At 45.6% G+C, this 26431-nt stretch overlaps 2 long non-coding RNA genes across 3 annotated transcripts; one reads left to right on the top strand and one right to left on the bottom strand.

Annotated features, from left to right (window-relative positions):
- Nucleotides 1-1064: 1064 nt before the first annotated feature.
- LOC132649011 (uncharacterized) lies at nt 1065-9305 on the bottom strand. Of its 2 annotated transcripts, XR_009587398.1 has the most exons (3): nt 9171-9305; nt 6858-6991; nt 1065-1734 (listed from the first exon to the last, which is right to left on the bottom strand). It is a non-coding gene; the product is annotated as an uncharacterized LOC132649011 (long non-coding RNA). The 2 variants fall into 2 exon arrangements; XR_009587397.1 differs by lacking the exon at nt 6858-6991 and having other exon boundaries at nt 9171-9302.
- Nucleotides 9306-9506: 201 nt separating this feature from the next.
- LOC132649010 (uncharacterized) lies at nt 9507-25216 on the top strand. The gene is made up of 5 exons (XR_009587396.1): nt 9507-9659; nt 23367-23510; nt 23631-23717; nt 23871-23980; nt 24745-25216. It is a non-coding gene; the product is annotated as an uncharacterized LOC132649010 (long non-coding RNA).
- The last annotated feature ends 1215 nt before the right edge of the window (nt 25217-26431 follow it).

Below are 26431 nucleotides of genomic sequence, written 5' to 3'. Positions count from 1 at the left end.
GTGCCGCATAACACAGGAAATGAAAATCTTCTCCATCCACGTCGCCACAGTATCTCCAAATCCTCTGCGAACAGGCTGCCTGCCTCCTCCCCTCATTCTCTCCTCTGCTCTCTTCCTGGTAAACAGAAAGGAAAGCTTCTGGGAGCTGAGGAAGGAGACCTTGCAAGGCTCACAATTTTCCAACTAGACTCGAACGTTGTTGGGTTTCTGTCTCTTTCTGTGCAATTGAGGATGAGCTGGGGACAGTGGAAGCTGGAGGGGGCTGGGAGCTCAGTGCTGACATCTGTTTTACTTAAGAGGCCTGATTTCCTCTTAGGAGCGAAACCGTGTATTCCCTTTCAGCGAGCCTCATCCCGGGCCTTGGGGCTTGTATTGATTCTGAGCAAGGCCTAATAAAAGTAAGGGGTGCTTTTGATTCCCCGGTGTCAACAGTTTTTCTCCAGTTTTTCTGTGCCACTGGGGGATTCTCTTTGACGTTGGTAGAACCTCAGGCTCTTTCCCTTGTGGGTCGCCTAGGAAATGGAAGGGAAGACAGCATCCTGCCATGTCTCTGAGGTCAGGGTCTCAAATCCCTAGAGGATTTATGATGCTAGCTGCAGGATCAATACTAGTTTTTAAATACTATAGTACCTTTTATGCAGACAATATTACAACAAAAACATTCTATCCTGTCAGGGGTTATCAACTGTATCCTAACAGTTAAAGTTTATTTGGGGCCTACCATTCATTGGTGAACTCCCTGCTCCAAACTCAGCATTTTCTGCCGTGGAGGAGAAAGCTGTGCACTCCAAGAAGGCATGGTGCTGTCCAGCCTGGACCTGGAAAGATGAGGTAGCAAGAGCCTCTGGAAACCAGATGAGTGCTTACTTCTCAGTCTTAAAGTCCTCTTTGGGGGCTCAAAAGAAAGGTGACTAAAGGTGTTGAAGAAGAATGATCTTAAAGTTGGGACCTGACCACAGTGGAGCCTCCAGTAGCAAGCAGACTTCCCTTAATTTTTAGGGGCAGATTCTTAGGCAAAACCAGGTCCTTGGATTCCAGAAAGAAAAGAATTTCAGAACAAGCCATTATGAAACTGGTTTAGAGTTTATTAACAATAGAAACAAAGGTAACCAGGGACAGACAAAAGCAGGGGTGTGGGTGGCTCAGTGAGAGGCAGAACTTATAAAAGCAAAACAAACACACAAACAGAACGCCAGGAACACACATTTTAAACACAGGGGCTAAGGGAAAGAATAAGGTACATCCAGGTGAGGTGCAGGATTCTCAAGAGAGTCACAATTCAGGGCCTTGGAGTTAGCCACATTTGGGTGACTTTTAGGTTGCATCTCAGAGGGGCTGCTAAGAAACACCAGGGTGTTTGTTTGTTTGTTTGTTTTTCTTTTGCCCTTTTTTTCTTTTTGAAAGTGAGAATACAGGGTGGTTTCTGAGGTGCCCTGGATGAGACATCAATGTGATATGATAAAGCCAGGAGCCACTCAATTTGCACAAGGGGTTTCTAATGAGATTTCTAGAACGTTGTGGGGCTATACTTAGGAAAGGAGAAAGGCCATAAGCTGGTAGAGGCCTCAGTCGGATTCCCAGGTAAACAATGCCTTCTCCTTCCCATGTGTTCACGCTTCCCATTTTTATCTTGTTGCATATAACATGTGCGCTCGATGAGATTATAGATGGGCAGGAGAGATGGCTCATCAGGTAAAGGTGCGTGCCACCAAGTCTGACAACTGGAGTTCAATCCTGGGGACACACATGTGATTAATGAAGAGAATCAATGCCTGAAAATCATCCTCTGTCTTCTACTTGAGCGCTGTGGCACATACACACACACACCACACACACACACACACAAACATATATATCTGTATATAACATACACACATACATACATATATGTGCATATGTATATATATATAGAGAGAGAGAGGAGAGAGAGTTTTTTAAGTGAGTGCAGGAGTGGGGACTATAGTTTGAATCTCTGTCTGCTACCATTCATACGTTGGAACTAAATCACAAATATGATTATACTAAAAGATGAACTGCTTGGGATGTGGCTGGGTCATGAGAGTGGATTTTGTGGGTTGTGGTGGCACAGGCCTGAAGGATTTGCTAAGGAGGTGGAGGCAGGAAATGAAGAGATTGGAGCCCTCGTGAGTGGAGGTCCGCCTTTTAGAGATCCCAGAACTTCAAGGTCTATTCTGACTTGTGAGGACGCACAGTGAATGGAAGGTTTTAGCCTTCTGTATCTTGACCTTGAACTTTCCAGACTTCGGAATGATGAGAAATTTCTGTTCTTTTTGATGCTGGGGGACAGGAGAGTACGTGTGTGTGTGTGTGTGTGTGTGTGTGTGTGTGTGTGTGTGTGTTACATGTGAAACAGGGGCTCTCACAGGCCTGGAATTGCTGATTGTACCAAGATGGTTGGTTTGACACAAAGAAAAGGTTGTCCCTGTGCTTTCTTAAGCTACTTGAACTGGAGTAGCTTTAGTCATACCCAAAGTTGTTTCGCTTTAAAACTGTGATGAGAGAGCTAACGTTGTAAGCCTGTATCAGTGTCCCTTGATGGGGAGTAGGAATGTGTGTCTATGGAGCAGAGTCTGAGGAGATAGAGTACATCAGTGCTTGAGAGAGCAGGTATTCAAAGATGATCCAACGATTTTCTGTAAGCTCAGGCAACGTGGCCATATCAACACAGGGATGTGGACTGCTTGGGACCAATTCACAAAAAGAAAAAAAAATGCACACAGGCTGCTGAGATGGCTCAGTGGCAAAGGCACTTCCCATGCAAGGACTGCATAGGTACCATGATTTGGACTGGAAATGATAAGGGTTGAAATCGGTATCTTCGGAACCCACCTTAAAGCTGGGTGGGTGCAATGGTCTACCTGCAACCCCAGCAAACAGGAGACAGAGAAAAGGGTCCCCAGACCAAGTTGGACAGCCAGGCTACCTGAAAGAATACTCTGGGTTAGATGAGACACTTTGCCTCATTGTTTAAGGTAGAAAGTGACGGAGGGGGGCTCCACACACATGTACACTCACCAACATGCACACACATTTAAGCACACTTACACCATGCATATCACACATTTACATACATATGCAAGAAATAAACAAAAAGGGCAAATCATCCCCTCTGTTTGCAGACCTAAATAAAATGTTTCTCTCTCTGTCTCTCTCTTTTTAAAAACTGGGGCATATGCTTTCTGAACGTGGTTTCTGTGTAATGAAATTGGACACGTCCAAGTTTCATGGTGTTTATCTGCTTGTTCATTATCCCACAAATGTTTACAATGTGATCATGACATGCCAGGACCTAGGATGGGTAAGGAGATATAGCACTGAGCAAGACAAACAAGATCAGGGGACTAAGGGACCTCCAGCCTAATGGGAGAGGAAGAGGTAAAACAAACACACACCAAATAAATCAACACAGGAGCAAATGAAGACTACAATAGCAGATCACGGTAAATGCCACTGAGAAAATGGAGAGGGTGGCGGGGTAGGGAGCGTTCCATCCAAATATTTTGATTTCCAGATCATGCCTTCTGAAAAAGCGTAAGAAGAAACAGTGCGTGTGACGCCTACCCAGCATCTAGGACAGCTGCTTCTAGTTAACCACTGCTGTGTAACAAAACACCCCAAAAGTCAGTGACTAAAAATATCAACAATATTTATTTTACTCGAAAACAGCAGTTTATGCAACTGAGGAGAGTTCATGTGCCCTCAGCTGCGGGGGAAGCAAAGGCCTGCTGCCTGCTGAGGACTGCTGACACTGGGGTCCCCTGGAGGCTGTCTTATTCACGTGTCTGAGGTTGATGCTGGCTATAAGCTAGGACTGCTGCTGGGGCTTGGCCTTTCGATGGGGTAACTTGGCTTCCTCCTGGCTTGAAGCTGAGCTCTAAATCACAAGCCTGACAGAGAAAGGACCAGCTAGAAATAGCCCTGTTTATCCCGACCGAGCCCTGCAGGTCTGTCATGAAGTACCTGCCTCAATAGAGGTTAGTCACCAAGGTGGAATCATTCGCAAGGTGGTGGGAGGTGGAGCCCATCTTCCCATAGGAGGAGTGTTAAAATCTGTGGCTGGATGCACGAGACTGGGCACGTGGAACTCCTGGTGGCGTTGGGCAGATGGGCTCACAAGGCCCAACCTCAGGGGACTTGCAAGCAGTTGGTAGTGGCGAGAGGGGTAGGAGTGGGAGTGTGTGGGAGAGCTAGTTTCTTCAGTGGAATAGCCACTGGTGAGTTGGCTGTGTTCCTGTAAATAACCCTTTGCCCATATTCTTCTGAGTATCCCTAATTAAATACATAAACTCTTGCATACAAAAGCCTATACAGTAAAGGGGGACTAGCTGGAAATCTGATCAGAAGGAGGGGCAGAGGGAGAAAAGGGGATAATGGAGGTGAATATGATCAAGATATGTTATTTGTATGTACTCAGATATCATAATGAAACCCATTATGTCTAATTAATACATGTTAACTAGACACTTAAAAAATAAAAGAACTGCTGTTTCAAATTTCAAGTCACTCCAAGCATAGAAGGCAGGCTGAAGCTCTTACTCCTCACGATTTCCCTCCTGGTCCCCCTTCTAGTCCATTTACCATGCTACATAAACAGTCTTCCTAATGTTTGGTTCATTTTGTCTGCCTCTCCTGTTGCCTTCAATAGTTCTCCCAAGAATACCCGAGAACTCCTCATACAGACATTTAAAGTTCTTGCACATCTGCCTAAGGGTCTTTCCCTGTTCTATTTCCTGAACCCTTGGAGAGAGAGGTTGGATTTAGAGAATACCTAGCCATATGTTTAGTTATTTTCAACTAAATGATACAGTGTTGTGTGTCTTTGTCTGATGCTCTATGAAATTGTTCCCCAATTTCTGCTTCAGATTCAAGTTGATTCCAGACTCTATTGTGAGTCTCTGCTCACAATCTCCTAAAATCAACGGCAGTAGCCACCAACATTCATTGAATGCTCACTGTATGTCAACAATTAAGAAATTTTGTATTTATGTCTACTAATTCTTGTTTTTCCATTTCCATGTGTGTGCTTGTATAATGTGCATAATTTACATGTGGGTACATGTGTGCACACATGTATGTCTGCAAACCTAAGGTTGATGTTGGGAGTCATCCTCCATTATCCTTCCATCGTATTCAGTGAAGCAGGGTCTCGCAAACCCTGAGCTCCCCATATGACTAATCTAAACAGCCAGCTAGAGAGGATTCCTCTGCCTCTGCTTTTAAATCTAGAACTGCAGGCAGGTTGCCACGCCTACCCGCCATTCACGTGGGGGCTCTAGGGATCCACAGTCTTGTCTTAACAATTGCACAGCAGGCACTTTAACACCTCCTGAGCCCCCGTTTCTATGAATGCTTACAGCACCTGTTACGTTTGTCCATGGAACACACGGAGAAACACAGGCAGAGAGTCTTTCTCAAGGTGCACAGCTAAAATGAGGTGCATTTGGAAACCAAATCCCCCTGTTGGCTGAATCCAAATTTTTTCAGCAGCGATTATTGCAAACTCTTTAGGCTACAAAAAGATAAGTAGTGAATGAAGACAAACTGCTGGGTGCTTCGTAGGTCTCACTCAGAGGTAAGCCAATCAGGAAACTGACGTTGGTCATCCGGTGTTGCCACAGCAAACAATAAGCCCATTCAAAATAGACAGGATTTGTTTTGAAGATTTCTTTTAGTTTTTATTTACATCTATGTACATGTGCATGCAGGCATCCACAGGTGACTGAGCTATTAGATCCCTGGACCCTTCAGACCTGGAATTACAAGCAGTGGTGAACTTCTCAGTGAGGGTGATGGGAACAGAACTCCAATCCTCTGCAAAAACAGGCGGTGCTCTTGACAGCTGAGCCTTCTCTTCAGCCCTTCAAATGGAAGGTTTGTATTTGTCTGTTAGCCTCATCATGCGTTAAGCATGCCACCCTCTGAGGCATGTTTATAGCTTCCTTAGCCTTTCCCATTGACAACTGAGCAGTCAGGATTTAAGGCCTGGGTATGATGAAGGGTGTCATCAATGAGTTAGGAGTCAGGCAGCTTGTCAGTTCTTCCACAGCCATTTTGAAATAAGCACTTGTGGAGCTCAAAGTAAAAGCCTGTAGGTGTGGCTCAACTGACAGAGCGCCTGCCTAGCATGTAGGAAGCCCTGGGTTTCATCCCAGCACTACATGAAGCCAGGCATAGTGGTGCAGAGCTTGGGAGTAAGGCAGAAGGGTCTGAAGTTCAAAGTCATCCTCTGCTAGGTAATGAGTTTGAGGCCAGCTTGATCTACATGAGATCCTGCTACAAACAAAGACCCAAATCCTCCTTTTTCTGTGTATGTGTTCCCTACAATGGATTTCCGCTTCTTCACTGCTACTGTTTGGAGTCTTGCCCCAAAGGGCCAGAGGCTTTCTCCCTACCTTGGCATTTGGAAGTGGTGGGAATGACGAGGTAGGAACTAGTGAGGGAGGCGTACCTTTGCAGAGTGTCTTGAAAAAGTACCTCAGTATCTTTCCCTCTTTTCTGGTTCCTGGCAATAAAGTGAGCAGCTTTCCTCTATCAAGAGGCTCTGTAATGATGTATACTGCCTTGTCCCAGGCCTCAATGACATAGAGCTTTTTTTTTTTTTAATAAAGTTTTTCGTTTTCAGGGCCCTGGATTATGGCTAAACTCTCCAAAAAGCAATGAGCTAAAATAAACCTTTTTTTTTTTTTTTTTTTTAAGACGTTGCTTTATCTCAGATACTTGTTGCAGTACCTAAGAAAAGTGTGATGGAAAGTTGAGTGATGCCCTCTTACATACACCATCACCACCAATAAAACAAACAAACAAACCAAAAAGTAGGGACTTCGGTGTGGACTGACCTTGTAACTTGTAGTCCAATAAAATGAGTTGGAGTGATTGCTGGGAGATCTGAATTAAGGGCTTGTCAGGCTTTGCAAATTTGCTCCTCCTTTTTACAACTCCACCACTACAGGGCTGCCATGATATAAAAAAGCTGGTATGGAGGTCCAAAGAAATATTTTATCTCACAAAATTAGGCATAATGCATAGTAAACATGTATTAACGACGTATGTCCAAATCAATCATTGTATGTGACTTGGGAAACCTATGCTCCCACAGGTGACAAACATATCCCCTCCTTATACAGTTTTTCCTCATTAGGATGGCCTGTGCTTTCTTTCTCTTCCTTTCTTTTATTCTTTTTTGTGTGCTTGTTGGCTGGCCTAATACCTCCCCGGCTGTGGACTTCTTACCAGATTGAATTTACAGTTCCAGATGTTAATTCTGTCCCGTGGAGCTGGCTTCAAATCTAAGTGATTGGTTACCCTTATAATAGCTATACCACTAAGGCACAAGTGAGTATATCTTGTGGCTTCTTTTCTCTTGAGAGGAGCTGCCTATCCATTGGGCTACAAAAAAAGGAAGTAGAGAAAAGAAAGTCACCCCTCTTACCACACACACACACACACACACACACACACACACACACAAACACACAGAGTAAGGAAGAAAGTTTTGGAGTGTTGTTGGACTTATGATAACCATTTATGGACTTTAAAGGGTAACAGGACATCTTTAATTTCTTAGTGTTATTTTCTGTTAACAGCTTTTATTTGCTTTTCAAGATAAATGTTCTCTCTCTCCAGCTTTACCTTACGAAAGAGAGGCTAACACGTTTTTGTCTACAAAAGGTCAGAGTAGAAATGTAGTCATTATATGCTTCAAATCTCTGTGGCAATTCTGCATTAGTAATTCAAAAGCAGTCCTAAGCAGTATATAGATGAACGCATGTAGCTGCATTCCAATAAACCTTTCCTAACAAAAACAGAAAGAGCTACAGTTTTCCAGCATCTGCTATAGGAGACTTAGAAGCAGTGATTGCTCTGGTTTCATTACGTTGTTGTGATAAAACACTGACTAAAAGCAGCTTAGGGGAAGAAAGGATTTATTTGGCTTGTTTCTAGGTCATAGTGCATCACTGAGGGAAGTCAGGACAGGAACTCAAGCAGGAACTTGAAGCAGGAACAACTGGAGAGCCTGTGTGCTGGCTCACAGGCTCATGCTTCACTGGTTCTCTTTTGCAGCACAGGGTCACTTGCCCAGGAAAGGTTCTACCCTCAGTGGACTTGTCCCTCCCATATCAATAGACAATCTCACACACACAGACAGGACTATAGGCTGGTCTGATCTGGGTAACCCTCAACTGAGACTCCTTTCCTAGGTGAACCCAGGTTGTGTCAAGTTGACAATCAAAGCTAACAAGGACGTAGCAAAAACTTTTTCCGAAGTTGCTTTTAGCCTCCCGATATTCAATTAATATATGCAACAAAGTATAGGTGAATTTCAATAGCTCCAAACCATTAAAACAAAGAAGAGTAGGTTCATTGTGTCTGGAAAATGGAGGCACAATGTACAATCTAAGAAACTGTTTAAAAATTAGAATTATATGCAATTTCCAAGTTCTGTCTCTATGCCCTCCCATCTGTGAGTTTTGAGTAGAATGGCTATTATTTCCCACTGATGAACCACAAATGGGCTGAAGATATTTGCATACCTTTTTTATACATAATATATATCAGCACTCTAACCTCTGATTCTTCTTACCAAATTCCATTTAATTTGTCATTAATTAGTAAATTGTTATGTGAAATGCCTGCAAAGCATCTTGGGTGAACTGGCCTTGGCATGATGATTATTCTTTTGCAAGCTATCTGAAATTGTTATTGCTGAGCAATTTCCATGAAAATAGAAGGGCCTGTGAGCTGTTCTTTTAAAATAAGAATAAAATGAACTAAACGGGGGAGAACAAATAAAGGCAATAATAAATCAAGGACAAAAGACAGGAAACTGGTCTCCCCAAAAAGTACCTAAGAAAGTACATTAGCCTCTTGTGGAAGCAGGTGCTTCCTTGGCTTTCCTTGAGGATGGGAACAAACACAAAGGAGGCAAAGATAAATCTAGAAGAAATCTTGAGAAATTCAGTTAATATTTGCCTTAAGAATCTTCTGAAGGGTGGGGATGGGCCCCTGGTTACAGCAAGGCCTTTCCTTCTCTGGTTCACATGGGGCATGTTAACCCTTTCACTGTTGGTTGCAGCTTATGGAGACCTCCCCCTCACCCCATGCTTTCTTTCTTTTCTTCCCCCTTTTCATTTAAAGCCATGCAAACTCACCTTCACTTTAGATGGGACATTTGACTTCAATTGCTTCCCGGGTTAATTCCTCTGTTGGCCTCCTCCGGAACCAAGCACAGATGAAAGGGGAGTCTCTGCCCCTCCACCCTCCCTTCCCTGCCTGCTCTTCTGCTGGGTTTCAATGGCTGATTGAACAGTGTGTTAGGTTCACTGAACTTGGTGTTGGCTTGGGTTCCAAGCAGAGACAAAGTCAGCTTCCAGGCCAATTTCCATATGAAAGCAGCTGAGGTCTCTTTTCCCATTTTGGAATTCCATGCAGCACCCTGGGCCCAGACTTCTCATTTCCCACCCCCATATCCCAACCCACCCCCAGTCTCCACCCACTCCAACTTCTCAGGCTAAGGATTCCAGCTCTCATGGGTTTCTGCAGCCTGAGAAAGCAATCTTGAACTCAAAAAAAAGGAAAACTACACTTGCTTCCTGTTTCCTGGGGTCAGAGGTAGAAGAGTTTGGCTATCAGGATATGAGGTAGGTGGTGGGGTATGGGATGTTCTACTTACGGGGAGGAGCGAGTGAAAATTCAAAGGTTACCAATGCTGCATTGAAGAAAATTATAATTTCCACTGCCAACTATTTAAGAACAAATATAACCCACTAAGACTTTGCCTGTCTGTAAATTGGGTGTTTGGTCTTTGGTGCACTGCTCCAAAATTCTTGTCTCACTTCCAAGGGTGGTTTCATCAATCTCGAAAATGTGCAAGTAAAGGGCTCATTGGAGCCATAGAAAGCCTGTTAGCAAATAATATCCTCGAACTAAAGGAACTCGCAAAGGCATAGGGCTGTGTGGACTGAGAGAAGAGGAGCCTCGGGCCTTCGTCGCCGTTCACTCTGAACACCCACGGAAGTCACTAGTGGGCTGGAGAGACAGCTCGGTGGGTAAAGCGCTTGCTGTGCTCAGGTCCCCAGAACCTGGAAGAGTCACTGGACAATGCATGTGTCTCTACTTCTAGTACTCATATAACCAGACGTGAGGCAGAGACAGGAGAATCTCCCAGAGCCAGTAGACTGTCCCTCCTGGCATGTTATAGGGGTAGACAACGAAAAGAGACACTGGCTCAAACAAGGTGGAAGTGGGGGAGGGCATTCGGTTGTCTTCTGACCTTCACACACATGTGTGTTCACACACATATGCATGCATGCACACACGGGCACACTCATCATACACAAACACAAAGGTTTAAAAAATAAAGGAAGTCCTTCTGTCCAAATCAGCTTTTTTGCACTGACTTGCATTAGTACGGATGCCTCAGCTTTCCATACCTGGTCACACCGCAGTTAGGCTTCTAGCCAGGGTTTGCTTCTGCCTATTGTTAAAGAGTAAGGAGCAGTGGTCTGGAGGGGTCTGGTGAAAGTCAGGCTGCTCTTGTTCTCATTCTGTCCCCTAAAGACTGTCACTTCTGTAGCGGGGTGCAGCTGTCATCATGCATAGAGCTTTAATATGAATGCCACAAAATCACAATAGAATACATGCCTTGGGCAGGAGAACTAGCATGGTCCTGTGAGAGTGTGTATACACATGTAAACATTAGAAAGGGCTGTGTCCATTCTGATTTTTAAATTTCTCCCCACCTTCCATGTGTGTTTATGTGCATATGTATGCATGTGAGTACTTATGCCCTCGCTGTGTGTCAGTTCAGGTCCTCACGTGCCACAGCATACTTGTAGAGGTCAGAGACAAGCTAGGCTATTGGCCAGTCTTTCTGTTCCATCTTGTTCCCTTTGGAGGACACCAGGCAAATTGTCTACAGAGCTTTCTCTTGTCCCTGCCTTCTATTTCCCTGTAAGAACATTGGGACACACCACACGCACACACACACACACACACACACACAGACACACACACAGTGGTTCTGGGGATTTGAACTTGAGTTCTCACATTTGCACAGCGAACAGTCTACCCACTGAGCCATGTTCCCAGCCCCAGCATTTTCAATTATACGTATCCCAGACATACTTGGGTATGCGTGGATGTGTGCTCAGTGAATGTGTGAGAAATGTACGCCAACAGACTTGCACAAAGGGATCTAAATTTGCATAGGTAAGTGGGCATGTGTGTCAGCCAGTGAAGTGGACGAATGTGCAAATCAGGAGATGGACTGCCGCCAACAGAGGACCCGGCATCCTCTGGGTTGCCAAAGGCTTTGTTAGAGTTGCTTCCCAGCAGGCTCTAAACCTCTGTCTCTGCCTGGGGACACAGGGTGCTCTCCTGAAAGGAGAAATTATTGAAACGTTGTTGCAAACCCGCGCTCATCTAAGCTTTCCAGGCCAGGTCCCTGAGAAACAGCCTGGACAGCACTGTAGTTGCGAGCCCTAAGCAAAACCACATGTGCTGCTCGGCTTCAAATCCAATGGCCTCTGAGCTCTGTGGAAGAACGAAAGAAGAAAATCTGAGTTATGCACCCCCCCCTTTTGGAGCCTGGTCTCATTTATTATGCTGACCAAGTACCTTCTGCGTATGTCATAACGAAATGCTCTCTCCTCATTCTCCACCCCCTTTGGTGTGAGTCTATGTGTGGATTGTGTGGCATAGGTCCATGTGTGTATGTGTACATATGTGTGTGGACACATGGGCTCAAGTATGCCTGTTCACTTCAAAGGCCATAGTGGGAGGACATGGGGGGGCGGGCATGCAGCCTCCTGCTCGATCACTCTCCAGCTGATTTCCTTGAGACAGAGCTTCTCACTGAAGCTAGTCTAGCAGTTAGCAAACTGTAGAGATCCTACCATTTCTATCCCTCACAGTGCAGGGTTTACAGGCATGAATACACCACGCCCACAGGGACTGAGGATTTGAACTCAGGTCTTTATACTTGCACAGCAAATGCTCTTACCCTGAACTACTTCCCTAGCTGCAGCCTTTCCTGATAGTATCTGCAGACACTGCCTTGCATCTGGCCTCTGTGATGAATTCATGTGTAGATAGATGACAACACAGAGGAAGAGTTTAAGTATTTCAACAGCATGAATATTGATCACAGAATAGATTAAGAGACAGCTAGGAGGAATTTCTTCATAGGATCAAATTCGGCCCCCACCCTTTGGGTTGTGGCTGGCAGCAGCAGACAGACATTTATCAATGCAGTAATTCCAGCTCTTGAGTAAAGGGCCTCCTTTCTCGGAGCTTGTGCATCTAGCAAATCAGTGCGTTTTGCTCTTAAATTTACTCTGCGGTGACATTTTTGGCAGCAGCATGGCCGGACTGTGGGATAAGATGAGGAGAATGTCCAGGGAAGGATTTCCCACCCCCAGCTGCTGTGCATTGAGCTGCACTGTCCTGGGAGAGATGGTGATGATGAATGATGTCCAGGTCCCCAGGACCCATTCTGCCCTTCCCCCCTTCCACTCCATAGGCTTCTATGACAGAAAGAATGATTTACAGGCTAGTTGAGGGTAACAGACATCAGGTCTTAGATCCAATCTAGTTTAGTGTCTTTTTGGTGTGTGTGCGCGTGCACACACACACACACACACACACGCACACGCACACGCACGCGCACGCACACGCACGCACACGCACGCACGAGCAATCACACATGCACTTATGGGAGAGGGATGAATGTGCAAGTGAATGCCAGAGTCAATGTCAAGATCCCTTCTCTATCGTTTCCTACTATACCTATCCGTCTGTCAATCATCTGTCACATATTTACAGTTATCATCGATGTACGTATACAACATGAGTTTGTGTGTGTGAACAAGTGTAGGCATGGGTATGCCACTGTATGTCTGTAGACTTCAGAGGACAAATTCAGGTACAGGTTTTCCTTTTCTCCTGTGTTCGAAGAGTCTCTCGGTTTGTTTGTTTATTTTTCCTCTCATGCCAGGCTAGTTAGCTGGTGCGCTGCTGGGGATCTTCCCATCTCGGCCTCCCATCTTACTGTAGGAATGCTGCATTGTAGATGCACAATATCATAGCTGGTTTTGCTTGAGTTCTGGGGATTTGAACTCAGGCCCTCATGGTTGCACAGGAGCCGCTTTACCCACTTAGTCAGCTCCGAAGTTAGCCACCTAATATTTTGAAACAGGGTCTTCGATGTTGGTAGGCTAGGGGTCCGCCTGGCCTTGCCATCTACTAGCCCCAGTCCTGGGGTTACAGATACACTACAAAGCACCTAAAATGTGGGTGCTGGGCTCTAAACTCAAACTCTTTGCTTGCGGAGCATGCACTTTTTTAAACCACCCCAGCCAGGCTAAGGTATTTTAAATAAGCAGGGAGAGCCTTGCTTTGGGTCCTTCCACCATTGTCTTTTCACTGTTTATTTTGAACCACGGCCCCAGCTTCAGATCCAGACGTTGATTGCTTGGCTTGGTCCGGGACCCTTTGCTCAGCCTGCAGTCTGGATGCTGAGGCCTCCTTCACGCGCCTGCGCAGAGTGCTGCTGCTCTGGTCTCTGCCGTTTTTCCTCTGGTGACCCTCACTCCCCTTCCTGCTTAGTCCACATCAGAGGCTCTGTGGAGCATCCTTCTCATGCTAGGTCCCAGCCTGCACCCCTGCTGGGTTCTCATTAGTTCCAGAGATGGAAGCCCAACTTCTGGCCAGCTCCAGCTGTGTTCCGAGAATTACCGAAGGAATGAGATTTAATAGGAAATAAAGGGGAAGAGGCTACTGGCTTATTGACCGCCTACCACGTGCCAGGAAGCCCCTTGCAAAGAAGCCGTATGTGTGCAGCTACCTGGCATTGTCTGCAGGCTGTGCAGGCTCGATTTGTGGACTAAGCTCTGGAGAAGCTGGATGGAACAGAGCTGAAAGAACGAGCCCGAGTTCAGCATAACCAGTGAACCGAACACTTAGGTCTGGGCGAAGAAGATGCTCAAATAAACAGTATCTATACTCTGTCCCTTTCTGGGGAAAATAATATCAAACTTAAGAATATAGCATAGTCTATGTTTTAATCTTGTCACCATTTTCTTACTCCATCTTGTCCTGTAAGGGTTAGCACACGTCTATGCAACCAGCCAGGGCACAAAACAAAGAAAGGATTCCACCCAAGTCTATCTTGGTTGTGCTGGTAGTTTTAACTGCCCACTACGTACAAGCTAAACGTGAACAGAGTTCAAGTGAGGAATTGTCTAGATTAGATTGGCCTGTGGGCGTGTCTCTGGGCATTTTTTTTTTTTTTGCATGTTAATTGATGTTGGAAGACTCATTCCACTGTAGGCAGGACTATTTTGTAGCCTGGACCCGGAGCTGTGTACGAGTGAAGAAAGCCGGCTGAACAGAAGTAGCAAACAAGCAAGACTGTATCTATTCTCTTGGTGCTCTTGACAGAGGAGTTGATGGGACTGGGTGGTTGAGTTAGTTCCTATGTCGACTTTCCTTCAGTGATGAACTGTGACCTGCAGTGTGAGCTGACCCTTTCTCCCCTAAGTCGCTTATTGTCAGGATATTTCATCATAGCAACAACAACAACAACAAAAAGGGACCAGAACTACTGAGTTTATTTGGCTCACCTACAGAGCATTTTTAAATAGGATCGTGGGGACACAAACCAGCTGTGGCTCTGTAAAGTTGCACCCCATCATGGATGACAACATCATGACAGTTGCATCAAAAAGTCTGTTTTTCAGTCACTCTTCTATTTTCTATATGCTCTAGCATCTCCCAAGGCCAATTGCAGTTGGGAAGGACAGGAAAAAAAAAATCACAGCTGGCTCTCAGGCGAGGGGCCTGTGACCCTCCCTCCTCCAAGTCGAGTCAACAGCTCCATTACCTTAGATCCAGTACTACATACTTAGTACTCTATACTTAGGTATTGATCTGCTCAATTATTGCTGGGGCCCCTGGGTCAAGGTAGTCTTTACTCCAAGGTGATGAACATGTTATGTTTAGTGGTTCTCAACCTTCCTAATACTGTGACCCTTTAATGCAGTTCCTCATGTTGTGGTGACTCCCGACCATAAAATTGTTTTTGTTACTACTTCATAATGGTATTTTTTGTGACATTATAGATCATAATGTAAACATCTGTGTTTTCTGATGGTCTTAAGCAACCCCTGTGAAAGGGTTGTTTGACCCCCAGAGGGGTCATGACCCACAGGTTGAGAACCACTGCTCTACAGACAAGAAGTCATGCTTCAGCAATCCAGACTCTGCTCCACAATCCCCCGACTGGAGATCTACCCTCAACCTTCAGTCCTCTAGTGGCCTCCTTGGTCTTAGCAATTTTACAACATGATCTGAGACCAAGGTCTGGCAGGAGAGGGAAGTGAGGAAAAACATCATTTTCTGAAGGTGCACCTGACTGTGTTTCTTTGAGGACATGTGTGCTCCTTTCATCCTACTCCTCATTTTCTATCCTTGTTCACCAGAGATGTCAGAACAAAAGGGTTTATGCACTCAAGAAGCCTAGGAGCCTACCTAAGAGCAAATCCGTAAAATTAGATTGTATGCCAACTTTTCACTGTTTCACTTAAAAAAAAAAACCTATTTTATTTTGATTTCTCTTTCTCTGTCTCTGTCTCTTTGTCTCTCTATCTCTCTGACTTTATGTGTGTGTGGAGAGGTGAGGGGTGTGTGTGTGTTTTCAGAGGTTAGAGGACATTTCAAGTATCATCCCTTAGGCCATTCTATTTTTCTGTTGTTTATTTGTTGTTGTTGTTTTTTACTGTGTTTGGTTTTTTAAGACGGGGTTTCTCTGTGTAGCCCAGGCTGGCTTGGAATACAAAAAGATTGGCCTGCTTCTGCTCCAGAGTACTAAGATTTAAGGTGTATGCCATTACACCTGGCTTATTTCTTACTTTTTGGAGAGAGTCTCTCTTCGGCCCGGAACCAAGGCTGTCTGGCTGGATAGGTAGCTCTAGAGAATCACTTGTCTCCATCTTCTCAGCACTGAGACAAAATGTCTGACTTTACATAAGTCCTGAGTGGGCTCACAGAGATCAGAGAGGAATGGGTCGACCTAGGTCTTCTGCATGTTATGGTTGTGTAGCTTGGAGTTCTTGTGGGATTCCTAATACTGGGAGAAGAGGCTGTCTGTCTCTGATTCTTCTGTCTGCCTTTGGGACCCCTTTTCTCCTCCTGGACCCTAGCCAGCCTTGATGGGCTGGTATGTGCCTGGGCTTACTGTAGTTGATGTTCCTGGAAGGCCCACTCTCTTCTGAGGGGAGGCAAAGCCGGGGTGGGTGTGGATGACCAAGGCAACTTGTAGAAGGAAGGATGATTTTGGACTTACGGTTCCAGAGAAATAAGGGTCCACAATCATCAGGAGTGGGAAGTGTGCAGCGAGCCGGCACAGTGACTGAAGCTGGGAGCTGAGAGCTGAGGGCTCACCCTTCATCCCCAGTGACACGCTTCCTCTAACAAAGTCATACCTCCCAAGCCTCCCAAAACAATTGGGGATCAAGTATTCACATGCCCCAAAATATGGGGCTGCAGTATCTCATTTAAGCCACCACAGGTTCTCCCTTTGAACCTGGAGCTAGGTCTCAGTGATCCTTCAGTCTCTACGCCTTACAGCTTTGGGATTACAGGTGCACATATGGCCACACCTGGCGTTTTACATGGGAACTGGGATCCGAACTCAGGTCTTCCCACTTTCATAGCAAGCACATTTACCCATTGAGCTATGCCTCCAGCACTCCCAGGTCCTAACAAAATGTTTGCCTTTTCAATCCCTATTCAAGCATAAAACCTAGTGGAGGTTGGGTTGCTTGCTCTGCCCTAAAACATAGGTACTGATTGCGAGGTCAGCGTCAAAACCAGGAGGCTGCTGCCTCTGCCCAGATCCGTAACAGGAGCCTAGCCATTGTTCTTCACTTGCAAGCAGGACTTTGCTGCTGCAAGCCTGTGGCTCAGTTTTGCTGCCAGTGTTCAACAATCTAATACCAGTATTTCTAGTGAAATTTAATAAGTTACCTTGCCTCCAGGAAGATGTCATCACGTCAGTAAAGATCCACCTTGTCTGTTTATGTTCTTTGTGCAGTTTGGTCTCTTACTTCAGATTATCGTTTGGGGGCAGGGAAAATGCATGCGGACAGACATAAGCTCAACCTGTCATTGAACGAGAATGCGCACACGTGAGGAGCAGGAGATGGTTGCATGGGGAGACCCCCTTGCTTGCCTGGGGAGATGCAGATGGAGGCCTTGCTGCAGGGTGGGGTGCAGGGGCAGGGTGAGGTGTACACCCGCGACACGCCCCTCCCCCGGGCGTCCCGGGACGCTGTCACTAACCTCTGCATTCCAGGCATCCTCTCGGAGGGCATTGCCTGGGGATGTGAGCCTGACTGTTCACACCAGGCAGAGAGATCTCACCCATATGTTTCTGATTCATTCACACTCATAAAAAAATGTGGTTTTTAAGAGGGAAGCGACATGCACTGAATGCTGGAAGGCTGTCTCTATTGCTCAGAGTCCCAAGAATGGACACATCCTCTTTGCCAAGAGAAAACAAACTGTGGAATCCTCCACCCCAGAGGCAGAAACAGCAGGGAGGCACACGCAGGAGGGTCCCCTGCCAGCAGGAGGTGAGTCCCAGCAACGTCACAGAGCAAGACAGTGACTGGGAGCTGCCTTCTGCCCTTCCAGAAGCCCGTGCTCCATGATAACTGAGTGAGGCTCCTTTTTCCTTTTTCCTTTCATTTTCTCCTCCCCTCTTGGGCTCTCCCTGGGCCAGGAGTATCCATCCCCTGCTCTGCCTGCTGCTCTGAAGGCTTCCCAGCTGCCATTGTTCCTCCTTCCTGCCCATGGGCTTGTCTGGAGCCAACCCACTTCCTTCTTTTGTTTCTCTTCTTTATTAACTGAGATATTGAGAATTCTCTCAAATCCTTATTGTCTTGTAGAGCATTTGGCTCGATAACTGTGGGTCTTGCAGTTGGAGAGATCACTCAGGCATTAAAAGCTGTAAAGCCTATGAGCTGATATGGCAAGGGCCCAGAGGTCAGGTGTCAGCACTCATGCCAGGTGGCCTACAATTGTCTGCTCACCAGCTCCAGAGGATCCAGACACTCTTCCAGACTCTACAGGCACAGGCATTCACGTGCGCGTGTGCGTGCGCCCACACACACACACACACACACACACACACACACACACACACACTAATAAAGATAATGATAATAGCAATAAATACGTTTAAAAACAGCTGTGGGTCTTGATCTCCAGTGAGCTGGCTTAGCTCCACTGGGCACTAGTCTACTCTCCTGATCTATTCTTCTTTCTTTCTTTTTCCTCTGAGACAGAGAGCCCAGGCTGGCCCCCACATTACAGTGGTCTAGCCTCTGCTTAGAAGTCCAGGTTAGAGTGTGGGGAAAGTCACGCAGCAGAAACTTGAAGTAGCTTGTCATACCACAGTCAAGCAGAGAGAAATGAGTGTGTGTTTCCTTATTACTCAGTTTGATTTTTTTTTTTTAACTCTTTTTGGAGCCCCAAAGCAGGGAATGGTGCTATGCACTTTCAGGGTCCGCCTTCCCATGTATGTTAACTGAGACAGTCCTCGCCACCAGATGTGCCTACCAGCCAGCCTGATGGAGGCGACCCCTTACTGCGGCTGTCTTCCCACGCGATTATAGATACCGTCAGGCAGACAGTTAAAACTGAACATCACAGTAACCAAAGATGACTTTGAACTTTTCTCTTCCCCCTGCCTCCACTTCCCCAGTGCTGGAATTACAGGTGAGTGCTGCCATGGCTGCTTTTATGGATGCAGGAGACCAAACCAGGGGCACCCTGCCTGCTAGCCGCACACTCTACCACCTGACCTACATCCTCAGACTTTTTTATGCGTTTCTGGTCCATTCTGTGATTTTCAGTTTTAGTGCTCCCAGAGATGGTGGCTGAGCCCAATCCCTGTTATAACATGATTTCCCAGGGAAGTGGAGTCTCCGAGTGGGGCTGCTGTTGTGTCCTGGGAAAAGAGAGAAGCTTCAGAGGCCGCAGACCAGAAAAATAATCCCAACCTAGCACTCCTACTTGTTCGGTTTTAGTCGTGTGTTTTCTCTTCCAAAAACTCAAGGTTACAAGGTTACAAGCTCCAAAGAGCTCCAAAGAACTTTAGACAGTGTTGCTCAGCTCCGTGTGCCAACACACACTTGTCATCCCAGCACTGGGGAGGCAGAGACAACAGGACCCCTTGAGGTTCACCGGCCAGCCCAGCCTATCGGACGAATAGGCTCGTCTCCCCTTCCATCACATGTGTCCCTGAGATTGAGTGAAAGTCATCAGGCTAGGCAGCAAGCACCTTTATCTGCATTTGTCTATTCTTGCGGCAATGCCTCAGAGTTCCAAATACCATAGCTTCACATCATTGGGTAGAGGTACTTATTCATCATTTTGTTCGCTTTTATTGTCTTGCCAGAATGTATTTTCCAAGAGTATTCATTACTGTTGGTCACCAGCACCTGGTGGATATATAAGTAACTCTTGTTTTTAATCTTCCCTTATGAGTCATTTCCTTCCCACCAACACTTCAGAACTTACACATGCTGGAGGCTGGCGACACGGCTCAGCAGTGTGGGCTGAAAAAATGGCTGACAAGTTAAGAGTGCTTCCTGATCTCCCTGAGGACTTGAGTTCAGTTCCCAGCACCCAATTCAGGTGGCTCACAGCTCCTCGTGGCTTCAGCTTTAGGGGACTCTAAAGTCCTCTCTGGGTTCTCCAGGCACTGCACTCACGTGCAGTTAACACACACACACACACACACACACACACACACACACACACACACGAATGAGGAGAAAAACAAAACAAAACAAAACTACAGAGCAGGGAGAAAGCCCAGTTGGTAAATAGCCTGGCTTGCAGACAGAACCTGAGTTTGATCCTCTAGAACCCATAAAAAAAAAAAAATTCTGGGCATGGTGATGAATCCCAGCACTGAGGAAGAGGGGACAGGAGAATCCTGGGAGCTCACTGCCCAGCTAGCTGAGCCTAACTGATGGTCTCAGTCCAGTGAGAGAGCCTGAGAAAACAAAAAGGTGGCCAATTCCCAAGGAAAGCTGCCTGCGATTGACCTCCGGCCTCCACAGGCACATGGATATGCTACACCTCCACGAATTTCCCCCTTTCTCTGGTATCTGAATACACGTGAGCACACATGAACATGTACATGCAAAAGTAAAATAAGTAAAATAAGAATCAACTTCTGTCCTGACTTCAGACCTGTCACTGATAGTGACTGATCACAGAGTGAAGCACCCAGGAGTGCTCAGCCTTATCTTTCACCTACTTACAGTTTTTAAAATTCCCCTATTTAATGCTTGAGGAGGGAGGGAGGATGTGTGTCCCAGGGACTAAGCTCCAGTTTCAGGCTTGGCGACAGGTGGCTTTACCTGCTCAGCCATCTTGTGGGCCCTCCCTCCCTCTTTAACATGGAACTACACACAGATCATTCTGAGCCTGTTCTGAGACTGATCATTTCCTCAGTGTCACAACTGGAACAGCAGCATTTGCCTTAACTGTTTTTTTTTTAAAGTAAAAATTACATTTGTTTATTGCGTGTGTATGTGTGTGCATATGCGCAGGCCACCGTGTCACACTGATGTGTGGTGATGGCTCTCCTTCTCCTCAAGCGCCTTTACTGTGTCCATCCATAGCTGCAGCTGCGGAGCAGCCTCTTCAATTGAGCCACCCCGGCATGTATCAGGAACCTGAGAGCACCAGGCCTTCAGAGTTTTCTAGAAGGGGAACAAAAGAAAAGACTTTCACTTTCACTCAACGATGACTTTAGTGGCTGTTCAGGGGACCTGAAAAACTTCCCTCAGGTCTCAAACGGCATCTCCACTGTCAAAACCCACTTCTCACAGGCTGATGGAGAGTGGTTGTCCCTAGTGCCCACATCATTGAAAGCCCAAATGCACAGGGATGGGACACTGACAGTTTCCTTTTTTAAGATGTGTATGTTTATGTGTGTACATGGGTCTGAGTACAGGCCACAGTATGCTTGTGAAGGTCAGAGGTCAACCTTGGGTGTTGGCTACTGCCGTCAACCATGTTTGAGAGAAGGTCTCTTGCTCTCGCAGCTGCATACATCAGGCCAGCGCTCCAGTGCGAGCTTCTAGGGGTTCTTCTGTGTCTGCCGTCGGTCACCAGGGTTTCCAACATGCACCTGGCTTTACCTGGCTCAGAGGAGCCGAACTCACACCCTCATGCTTGTGTGACAGGTGCTTTCCCCATTGAGCCGTCCCCTCCGCCAGGCAGGGGGATCTCTACCCCACATTAAGCTCTTCATTACTTCTGACATGAACATTATGACACTGTCACAGATTTTAATAGTGGATAATGATAATACAATTCCTAAGCGTTAGGTGTGACCCAGGGTGAATCTCGTGGAAACTTTTAATATCAAGCAGATACTCTGCACACAAAGATGAATGTGGACGAATGCAGCCACAAACAATGAACACTATAAAGACGTGACCGGCACGATAGGGAGTAAGAAATGAACTTTTCTGTACTGGTTTGATTGACATCTTTTTGTGTCCATTCATAGCTAAAAAGAAAAAATAAATCTCAGTATCACTGCAAGAGCAGCAAGGCTTTTTCTAGCCTTTAACGTCTCTGATGGAGACGTTAAAAGACGGAGTTCTGGAAGCTTCAAGTCAACTGTTCGCAAAGACAAGGAACAAAAATGAAATAATTTTGCAACTTGCTGTTATTCAAAGATGTTTCCTTCCAAGGCTCCCCCGCCCCACCCAGAGGTATCTAAATGATAAATCTTCCTGCCGCCGCAGGTGGGAGGTGTGGGTTCCAGGGCCTTTATAAACGTTTCCAGGAGGCTCCCATGGAGCTCTGGAGCAGGAGAGAGTGGCCCAGGCCTCCCAGCTTTCTGAGCTCAGGCCAGCCTAGCGTCAGAGCTGACTCATCTTGCCTTCTTGCCTTCTTTAATTTTTCCTTCCTTTTCTTTCATGTGGGTTTCACATCTGGAGTTATCTGCTTTTCCTCACTATCCCCGAAGATTAGAGTTTCAAATCTGACTGCTTGTCTGCCTTTATTATTTCCTTGTGTGTGTTTTGTTGATATTATTGTGTGTTTCTCTGTGTGTGGATGTGTTATGTGTTTGTGTAGGTGCATTTGCGTGTCTGGAGGTCAGAGGTCATCCATGGCTATCTTTCCTCAGGAGCTGTCCGTCTTATGTGCATTGTGGATACACATGTGCAGAGGCTAGAAGAGACACTGAGTGTCGGAACCTATCACTCTATTCCGTAGAGACATAGAGACAGGGTCTCTCACTGAATCTAGAGCTAACTGGCAGCCATGAAGCTGTCGATCCTCCTGTCTCAGCACTGTTCTCTGGGTTCACAGGCAGGTATGGCCACGCCTCGCCCAAACTCAGGTCCTCACACATGCATATCAGGTGTTCTTACCTACTGAGCCATCTCCTCAGCCCCTATCTGGAGTTTTGATACAAAGGTCTTTTGATGTTCTGGAGCTCACCAAGGAGACGAGGCTGGCCAGCCAGAGTACCCCAGGGATCCTCTGGCTTTTGCTTTCCCAGTGGTGGGATTGTAAGTGTGTGCCTAGCTTTTTTTATATATGAGTTCTGGGGATTAAACTGAGGTCCTCATATTTGCAAGGCAAGCGTTTCACCAACTGAGCCATCTCCCCAGCCCTAAAGATATATTTCCTAAGAGTTACTACTGACATTAACAACAGTAAAATATCTCCACTTGACAAGAAAATTTATTGCCATGGTAAAGAATGAAAGAAATGAATGAAAGAGGGGGAGGGGGAAAAGAAAGAAAAAGAAATTTCAACACTTGCAACAATCTCTTGAGATATTTCAGTCTTGAAATATAATAGTACACCTTTCAAAACCACAAGCTCTTTATCAGATTTATAATGAATCATTTTTGCACCCCAGTTTATAAAAAAAAAGAAAAGAGCATTTTAGTTTGTAAATCAGTATTTCCTTCAGTGCCAGCACATACCGTTTCCTTTTCACTGATGACAATGGATTAAAAAAGAAAATCACAAGAAAAAATTGATTGATTTTTATCACACTGAACTGGTGAATCTAAGCTATCAAAACACACTTTATCTCAGTAATTGCTCTCGTACTGGTCACGCGGGACATGTTGTTAATGAAATACTGAAAGACACAGACAGATTTAAGCCAGAGGACTGGGAGCAGAAAAGCACAAAGGCAGCTCAGAGAGGTAGAAAGAAATTGTTCCTTTTTAAATAATTCTAAAGTTTTACATTATATTTTTATTTGTGTGTCTGTGTGTGTTTGCATGCAGGTGCCTGCAGGTGCCAGAAGGGGGCGCCGTATCCCCTGGAGCTGAAAGTATAGGCCGTGAACTGTCTGACTTTGAAGAACTGAGCTGGGGTCCCCTGCAGGAGCAGGAAGACATTAACTGCCGAGTTCTCTCTCCAGCCTGCAGGTCAGACAACATTGCCAAACTCACTACAAATGATGACTGTTTATGGAGCACAACTTTCTAGTGACTTGTAATTCACATATATAATTTTCAGTGTTTTGTTTTGTTTGCTTGTTTTAACAGCAGCGCTGCAGTGTTACTCTCATTGTTTTTATTTTTCTGGTGAAGGAAGAGCTGCAAGTATTGGTTTAAAGTTAAGAAGTTGTTGGGGTAAGCAGTTTCTCCTGTGTGTCTTGCAATCATTGCTTCTGCTGTGGGAGCTACCCACTTGAGTCTAGGATAGACTCTTGAGATGTTCAGGGGTTGTCGAATGCAGTTAGGGTATCAAAGGCTTGGTTTCCACACGCGTCCTTTCTTTTCCAGGCACTGTCTCTTGCCTTCTTTCCCGCTCTGATGAAGCCAGGTGCCATGTTGTACATCTTTTACAGAACAGTTCCCGTGGCTAAGAAGACATCAGGCTCATAGCACTTGAGGTACAGGCTCTTTATTCCAATTTGGAAGCATGTTCTCCAGTTACTGGGGAACACAGATCCAGACACTTGCTGGGCCAGACTGTTACCTACACAAAGTGGCGAGGTAATGCCATCTCCTTAACCAGCTGTGTTTTCAGTACAATTTGAGACATGGTGATGATTTAGGTATCAATGGCTGAGTCAGAACTTGAAGTGAGGAATTATTGGCCTTTCAAATTCATCTTTTCCCTCTGTGTTACCCTGTAGTTGTTCTCCACATATATGAACTATCAAAATATGTGCTGCTGTTATGTTACAGCTATGATACCGTGGAGCACTTTCTCCAACCTGAAAATTTCTACCCAAGAAGGATGTCAAGACTTGCTAAAAACTCAGAAAGTTCTAAAGGAAGGCTCATTAATGAGGAGGAAGCAAACAACTAGCAAGTCTCAGGAGTTTCTAAAACTTACTAATTGCACTAGGGTCCTCACTCCTTAGAGTTACATGGACAATAAGGCTTGATAAGGAAAGGAGACTCTGACCTTTTCAGCAGACGTAAGAAAGCTGTAGGTTTCCAGATTGTCCAGAGTCCAGCCACCATCCATCCATTCTGGGGTGGCCTTTCAGTGGTGCTGTTACTTTTAACTTATCCTTGCTTCTGTAAATGGCCTCAGCGAACTCATTGTCTCAACAAGTTGAGCTTCAATGGCATCCTCGCTTTTATTTTATACGTGTTCCGCTCCGCATCTGGGCTAAGGAAACCATTTGTTTCTTTGTCTCTCCAGGTACAGTGTCACACAACAGAGAGAAATGCTCATTTCTTGTGGAGAAAAAATACTTTGGTCTGAATATGGTGATGCCTCTTTTGTAGGATAAATGAAGGAGAACCATGTTCTCAGTAGGATGTGGGGGTATAAAGGTGTCTTATGATGGATGTTCCAGCTGGGCCAACCTGGAGTCTTCTTTTTAGTTGGGTTAAGAAAAAAAAATGACTCTAAGGAAGAAACTTATCTGTCCTCAAGATACAACTTAAAGCTGCTCTTACAGGAGCCGCAGAGAGGCTGTTTTTTGCTGTTCTCGCAAAGGTTCTGAGTTTAGGTTCCAGAACATAAGTGGGCCGCTCACAATCCTCTGTAACTCTTGTGTTAGGGGATCCAATGTCTTCTGCTGGCCTTCATGAGCAAGTGCGTGTGCACAACTCACAAGCTGACACATACATACACGTGTAGTTAAAAATAAAAACAAAATCTTAAAAAGGTCTATTTTGTTATTATTTCATGAGCTCAATGTTGTGTTGGAAAGATTTTGAATACATATCTCAAGATCTCTATGCATTGATGGACATGACACCATGATGTGCTGCTAAATAAATGATGTACTACAGAAGAAGAGAAGGCTAGCTGGCAGGTAGCAAATGCTGAAATGGTGAAACACCAAGGACCTCCAGCAAACTGTTGGGATAAGGACAGAGCAGCTAAGGATGGAAGCTAGTCTACCGTTTTGTAAAGTTTCGGATTTTGAATTTTTGTAAATGTTTAAATGAAAGAAAAGCAAACTTGAACACTGGGACATTCCCCATCAGTGGGAAGAGCAAATTTAATTACATAACGACACTAAAGAGAATCAAAAAGTGGCTTTTGAGCACAGTCGTATGATTAAGTATGTATAGTGATACATATTCTAGAAACAAGCAGAATTCTGGTGTTAAAGGCAATACTGGTATTAAAATTTTGGCAAACACTTAATGTGTATTATAGGGTGGAAAAATTATTATTCTGGGAACCAAGGTTTTATTTTAATTTTTTTATAAGAGAAAAGGAATACAGTACAATAGAATGTGTTCAGCTCAATCTTTTTACATTATTGGCCCTAAACCTGTAGCAGATCATTTCTCCAAGAGGCCGTGGTTCCTCTTATGGGAAGTGTTATTTAAAAACCACCATCTGGGCACTGGAGGATACAGAAGGCCTCGCCCGTCCCGCTTTCTGCCCGGCGCTCTGGGCGCAGCTGCGCTGCTTTAGTTCTTGCCTCCAGCTGACAGTGGGCTAGCAGGGGATGAGACGGGAAGGGCTGAGCATCAGATGCCGAGGACATTCAATACCTACTATAAATCTCTGCACATTGCTGATCAGAGGACGGAGTCAGGAAAGGTTACGGGGATGGAGGCGGCTTGAAGGAGGGGGAACACATGACTCTGGGGCATGCTGTGAACTTGTGTTGGCTTTTCCTGGGGGAGCACATCTATTCATCCCATACGACTCCCACGGCAGACCAGAGTAACAGCTCCACCAGGGTCCAGCTTGCGGAGACCACTGACTTTATTGATTGATTATTTTTACAGGGCCTGATAAAGGGGTTACTTACAGGACTGTAGGTGACCCCCAAACAGCTGCATTACTACGAAGTCACACCCCATCCCAGGTAACAGCCTCATAGAGAAAAACCTCATAGTGGATGCATCATGGCGTTTCC

The sequence above is a fragment of the Meriones unguiculatus genome, chromosome 18, assembly GCF_030254825.1.
Source record: "Meriones unguiculatus strain TT.TT164.6M chromosome 18, Bangor_MerUng_6.1, whole genome shotgun sequence".
Classification (NCBI taxonomy): Eukaryota; Metazoa; Chordata; class Mammalia; order Rodentia; family Muridae; genus Meriones; species Meriones unguiculatus.
This window is presented reverse-complemented; position numbering and strand designations above follow the sequence as displayed.